This window comes from Ascaphus truei, chromosome 1 (genome assembly GCF_040206685.1).
Source record: "Ascaphus truei isolate aAscTru1 chromosome 1, aAscTru1.hap1, whole genome shotgun sequence".
NCBI classification, from domain to species: Eukaryota; Metazoa; Chordata; class Amphibia; order Anura; family Ascaphidae; genus Ascaphus; species Ascaphus truei.
In genome coordinates, this window is record NC_134483.1 from 492529807 (window position 1) to 492537065 (window position 7259).

The following is a 7259-nucleotide window of genomic DNA, read 5'->3' on the forward strand; positions in this document are numbered from 1 at the left end:
GTTCTATAATGATTCAGATAATTGCTGACACACTAAGGCACAAACAAAACCTCAGTCATAACAATAACTTAAGGGAAATAAAGCAACTCATGGTTTTCCCTGGGTGAAAGGAAAATCCGTTTTTCCTTCAACACGCTCCAGAACCGAGAGGAACCTTTCCTCTGCCAGGTACACTGAAGCCTTGTGACCGGATACACTATCTGCAACCGTTTTGCAGCAGACTTCCCAGGAAGCTTCACGCCCTGCAACTGTTATCTCCGGTCTTCGGTGAACTTTTCAGGCCTGGGAGACGAACAAAATGAAACGTAACGCACGCCAGGTTTCAAATCCTTTGTCTCAATTTATTACTCATAGGGTAATGGTTTTTATACAGAATAAAAAAAGATATTAGTTAGAGGCGTGACATAGGCGTATCATAGGCGTGACATAGGCGTATACTAGGTGTGTCTTGGGCGTAGCTTTAATTAGAGGCGTGATTTAGGGGCAGGACATATTAGTGGCGTGACTTTTGAGACGTGTCCCTTTTCAATACAAGCAATGTTCTGAATACATAGCTTATTCATTGTCTGTTATCAAAAGAGACCTTGAGTCTTAGCAACTATATTTCACTACCTTGCTTCTTGCAGAGAACTATGCTATTATATTCTACTAAAACACCAGGAAATTGACCTTACAAAAGTATCTAGTGATATCCTGGCCAGGAAGAATGAAATGCAATTTAGCAGAGAAACTGAGTGCATTTATGAATTATATTTCAGCAAAAAGGCTGACTACAGAATCTTAACTAGTTATGACCATACAAAATGGAAGCTTAACATGAGTGCAGACTCTGGCCTGACATACTGGTCCTAACAATCCCTCCTTTTCGTTCTCTAAAAGAACAAATACCCTTACTAGGTACACTTCTCTATGACTATTGCCTTATGGGGACCAATAGTATCATAGACTCTGTTCATGGCCACATATGAATTATTAGTTGCATACATGGCGTGAGATGAAACTGTAGGTTTCCTTGAGACAAATGAAAGCATTGCACACTTAGCACAGTGAAAAATAACAAAAATTGCTGCGATTATACTAATCACTACAATAAAACCATAGAGAATTTTCATACCCAATTCTCCAATCCAACTAGTGAGTCCTGACATCCAATTTAAGTTAAGGCCTGAGGATTCTTTACGCATCCTTGCCTGAATTTCCTGTAACTTATCCATATCTTTATGAATAGCGCCAGACTCATCTTCAATATAGGCACAGCACTTCTGTCCTACAAGTTTACAAACACCTCCTTGTGAGGCTAGCAGATAATCAAGAGCCATTCTATTCTGTAATAATACTGTCCGGATCTGCTCTTGTTCATTAGTCAAACGGATGATAGCATCACTTGTCTGATTAAGAGCATCATCAATATTTACCATCAGCTCACTTAATTTAGAATAGAGATCCAGAACACCTAAACTAGGTATAAAAACCCCAGCTGCAATGCGGGCTGGACTAATGGTCCTGGTCAGATCTTTTCGATTTCTCAGCCTTCCTTGGGGTAATGTGTCAGATACATAGAAAGTGGGAAGGATGAAACCCAGATAACAAGGGGCAGTGTGATTGCAGGGTACAATCTTAGTGGCCCACATGCCACACAACCAATATATATATATATATATCATTAAATATTTCTATAGATTAGAATATGTCACATAATCTAAGGGTCAGCTATTTGTGAGAATTGGTGGGGGCTAATTTCTGCTAAGAGCGACTGCACAAACATTCTTCTTGCACACATCTTTCATACTGCATTTACTCAGAATGGCAAAACGGACCAAGATGGCTGCTTTGGTCACAATGGCTGACGTGATCCTTTCCTTGTGGTTGACTCACTTCCCTTTGTGACCTCCCACCTTCCTCATATCCAGTCTTCTCAGTCCCCCATATCCTTAAGAGACAGTCTATTTAAAGAACAGAACAGTTAACCGTTTCATAGTCCTGATGGACCAAGATGTCCAAGTTGTGCATAACTTCATTCCTTTCTTTTCCGGCCATTATATCAGCCCAGTTGATTTCTTCTTTGGTCTCTTCTTCTGGGGGACTGGCGACATCATCACCGCAGAGAGGCATAGCGTCGGTGGGGGTTGCAACGCACTTCTGGATCAGAGTTTTGCTGTACTTAATACATAGAGAGCAATGAGTAGGACAAACACACACATACAAAAACATTCGCTAGCTTCGCTCAAAGCAAATCAATCCAACCACCAAGTCCCCATGGTCCCTAAATCCTGGATAAAATACATAACATTGCGCTTTAACTAGGGCGCATACATGCCCCTCCTTTTGAGGCTAAAATATAGTCTAGAGCTATTTTTATTCTGCGGGGTCATTAATTTAAACTAAACCTATTCTTGGTTAAGTGAGTAAATGTCTGTGGCTGTATGATTTAGGATATCCCTGTAAACCTGTCATACAGTAACCCAACTCCTACATTTGGGAATAAATTCCTTGAAACTTATTCTTCCCATAGACTACTTTTTAGCACTTGTGTATTGGGTGCATCTCTTCTGTTTCTTACTCTACCTGTGAGCAATTAACATAACCGTGTGTTTGACTGATAAAGCATTCTCCCACCGGGATATCATTCTGCAGGGAGATTCTATTAACCTAGAAATCCAAACAAAATAAACAAAGTTAAACAAATAATACCTTATACTATTTTGTCATCCTTATGGGACGCCACTTACACAAACATAATGGAGCATACATTGTAACTGAAAAATAATAAAAACCTGTAAAAATAAAAAGTTCAAAGTTCGTGTGTTGAGGCCTGGACATTTTTGCCTATAGTCTTTCTCCCTTGATGATTAGTGGTCACAGAGTATTGTGTCCATCAAAACACTTATTTGCAGGCGCTGTGTCTTTGTCTTTATTAGCTGTTTGTGCCTAGGCTGGCACTATTTTGACGTGCTTGATGTGTATCCATGATGATAAGAAATTTTTACTGCAATGCTGGTGATGAGTAGCATCTAAATGGCCTTTTCATCTGGGATGAAGAGCGTGCTTGCGTAGAAAATGCTTGACCATTAACCCATCTTGCGTTGGTGCACTTTCAGCTTTAACCTGTGCCTAGAAAGACTCAAAAATATATATTAGTTGCATGCAATACTTATTAATTGTTTTATTACCAATAACATGGTCCTTAATTCGTTACTTTGAACTACTGATGGTCATAACTCATCCCATAAGTGTCTCATAGGGAGAGAATTTATACCTAGAAATAAATTCTTGTATTAATATGGTTACTACTATTATTAGCATCCACAATATTAAACAGAGATATTCCCTATTAACGCTCCTCAAATTTTAAATTAAGCAACCAATATGGACTTGACTTTGCTACAATCCAAGTTCCTAAAACTTGGTACCTCAGCCTGTGCCAAACCAATTGCTTCCATAATCAACTCTATCCTGTCTGCAGGCCATATCCCTAAGACCTGGAAAACTGCTAGAGTTGTCCCAATCTTCAAAAATGGAGACAAAAATACTGTCTCAAACTACAAATCAATCTCTCTTCTCCCAATACACACTTACTCTCATTCATACCTAACTGCCATCTGCCATTTTTTCTGATGCAAATGGTGTCAACCTTTTAGTCATTTAATACTAACTAACCTTAAAACTCGCCCCACAAGTCAAACATCCCAACAGCCTGCACTCATGGCTATTGTCCCACACCCACAGTCACTCCTGGCTTTCACCTCAAACACTCCACTGTAACTATTCTGCTAAAAAAAATGTGAAATGCCCTGTATATAATATATACCCTGTTCACTTATGCAATTACACTTGCAATAATATATCCCCTGTCCTTTAACTCTATTTCCAGGACATACCCAAAAACAAATAAATGGTTACAAAATGATAAATTTGACAGATATTATATATCCCTCAACATAGGGACGGCTTGCTACCTGCTTTGCTGTGACATCTGCAAAGGTATTATTATTATTTACCAGGGGCCTGTCAGCTCTTGGAGTTAACATTGCTATAATAAATTCTGAACCTGCTGTGCATTGTGTATCATTTACAACATATCAATTTCTTGACCCTCTATAGGGATTTCAGAAAGACATTCAATAACCTATGTATGTATCTCCCCTCTTTTGTTCATATATTATCTATATATGTGAACAAAAATACAAAAATACAAAAAAAATTATGAAAACAGGTTGCTTTGATATATAGCAATATTAAACTGGTAAATAGATTTGTATGTGTTGTGACTACAAAATTATTTACTGCTTGTGTTAAAAGAAAAAGCCTGCAGTAGGTCTTTTAACAACTGTGGCATTTATAATATAAGAAAAAAAATCCTGAAATCCTGAACAAAAGATTTCCTTTTAAAATAGACAAATAATTTTGAACTCTTTGCAAAGTGCTGAGCACACGGCCAGCATTAACTTTAAAAGACACTCTGACTTTAAAAAGAAAAAAATAATTTTCAAAGCGCCTTTTTTTTTTTCTTTTTTTCTGGGAAAACAGCCAGAAATTCCACAGTACAGATAACGGGTTTCGCTGTCTAATTCATATTAACTGCTGGATTAATCCTCACGCAGGGGATTCTAACGTTAGTTTAATGTTAAATATGAAGCTTTCCACGCTGTCCTAAAACTGCATTTTGTATGGTCTTTCAAAGATTAAATAACGGGAATATTTTAAATTACTTATAAACACCAAGTCTATGCCAACAAGAGCATGCAACATTCTTTCATTCATTCACCTGAATGCCTTCTGCAAGAAATCTCATATTCCTGCAAACTTCCATCAATACAATTGCTATCCCGTTTTTAACTATGCCTTCTTTTAAGCTAAACAAAATATCTTCAAACATGCAACAGTTATACCATGACTAAATAAACAGCAAGCTTGACCCTACCTGTCTTGTATGGCTTCTACACTGCTTATTTAACGGAGACAATTCTCGCTAAAATAACTGACCTCTATGCTGCTAAAGGCAGATATCATCACACTCCGCTCACACCACGGACACCCTCCTTTTGAAGCGCTATGTACACTGATGGCGTTATATACATATATAATGCAATATATTAATTCAAACAGTGCTTATGAGCTCTTACCAGCATTTTAAACAAAAACATCTTAATCCTGTAGAAATAAAATTGAAATGTGTTATCTTACTGCTTTGCGGAAAAGAAGACAGTTTTACATTACCTTTTTCTCATGATTAAACTGCTTAAGCACAGAGCTAGTTAATTTTAATGTGAATGCTTCGCATTCTTTAAACTGTAAGAGAGAGGCTGTGCCCCTCCTTTTATTAAGATAGAAATACCACACACGAAAAGAAATGTGTCCGGTTTAAAAAGTATCCGCCTGGCCAGGACGAATAACCCTTTTAAACTATAACCAGGGACTGAGCTAAATATACTCCCCTTCCGTTGTGAGGCATTTCTCCCTTATTCGGTGTACACCTTTTTAAAACCTTTTAAAATTTAGATTTCATCATGAGCAACTAATATTCATATTTTTTGTACAGATGTTAATAAGCATGACCATACAGTGTCTCACACAAGAAATCATTCAGGAGAAAATTCATCAGGGTTACAAACAAACTCTACATAAAGTAGCAGTGTTTTTTTTGTTTTTGTTTTTTTTTACAGAGACTTTCACTCTGAGCCCCCACGGGCAAAGCAGCACTTCCCTGCTTCTCACTGATAGTGGCACACACTCTGCCAATGACCAAAACCACCACAATTAAAACAGACACCATTATTCTGAGCTATTATTCCTGATTGATTTCTGAGACCAGCATAAGATCTCCGTCTATTCTGCCCTCTGCCTTGTAAATACATTGCCTTATTTTCATGCCGAGAACAACCTTCTGCATATTCGACAAACGGGTAATGACTAGCTGTCTGAGCAACAAATTCCTCAGGAATCAGACCAGATTTACACTCGCATTTAAAAATTGTACATTCCTAGGCTTCCGTCCAGAGTCATTCTTACTCATGCAAGCACCCATTAGTGGCTTAAAGAAAAACAGCTTAATTATGACAAATAATTGCAATATTTATACTTACACAATATACAATGGTCGTTCAGCTAGATCAGAGATAACAGTCCAGTCGTGCACAGAATTTACTGGACTCTTACCAAAAATTCTGTTTAAAAGGGCCTATCCCAATTCTTCAGTCACAATTTAGGTCTATTAAATTCCCAGAGGGGGTGAAGCATCATATATAAAAATTTACATATATACTCACCACCTTTGTGAATTTCCCACTTCTAGACGCCAAAACTGAAAGGAAAATCCGTTTTTCCTTCAACACGCTCCAGAACCGAGAGGAACCTTTCCTCTGCCAGGTACACTGAAGCCTTGTGACCGGATACACTATCTGCAACCGTTTTGCAGCAGACTTCCCAGGAAGCTTCACGCCCTGCAACTGTTATCTCCGGTCTTCGGTGAACTTTTCAGGCCTGGGAGACGAACAAAATGAAACGTAACGCACGCCAGGTTTCAAATCCTTTGTCTCAATTTATTACTCATAGGGTAATGGTTTTTATACAGAATAAAAAAAGATATTAGTTAGAGGCGTGACATAGGCGTATCATAGGCGTGACATAGGCGTATACTAGGTGTGTCTTGGGCGTAGCTTTAATTAGAGGCGTGATTTAGGGGCAGGACATATTAGTGGCGTGACTTTTGAGACGTGTCCCTTTTCAATACAAGCAATGTTCTGAATACATAGCTTATTCATTGTCTGTTATCAAAAGAGACCTTGAGTCTTAGCAACTATATTTCACTACCTTGCTTCTTGCAGAGAACTATGCTATTATATTCTACTAAAACACCAGGAAATTGACCTTACAAAAGTATCTAGTGATATCCTGGCCAGGAAGAATGAAATGCAATTTAGCAGAGAAACTGAGTGCATTTATGAATTATATTTCAGCAAAAAGGCTGACTACAGAATCTTAACTAGTTATGACCATACAAAATGGAAGCTTAACATGAGTGCAGACTCTGGCCTGACATACTGGTCCTAACACTGGGTATTCTTTAACCAACATTATTTTATGTGGGATCACCCTCAGAGATTTTCAAGCCACAATAATTAATCAGGAAATCCAAGGTAACCCTGTTAAAACTAGCCAGATCTTTAACAATACTAGAAATAACAGAGGCACACCAAAAGTAAAGTCCAAAAGATATTATACATAAAACCCCCACAAATACAAAGATTAAAAAACATTTT

General features: G+C 37.9%; 1 long non-coding RNA gene across 1 annotated transcript; it reads right to left on the bottom strand.

Moving 5' to 3' along the window:
- Window positions 1-316: 316 nt before the first annotated feature.
- On the bottom strand, window positions 317-7047 carry LOC142464932 (uncharacterized). Its single transcript, XR_012787758.1, has 2 exons — window positions 6267-7047; window positions 317-3111 (listed from the first exon to the last, which is right to left on the bottom strand). It is a non-coding gene; the product is annotated as an uncharacterized LOC142464932 (long non-coding RNA).
- Between the last annotated feature and the right edge of the window lie 212 nt (window positions 7048-7259).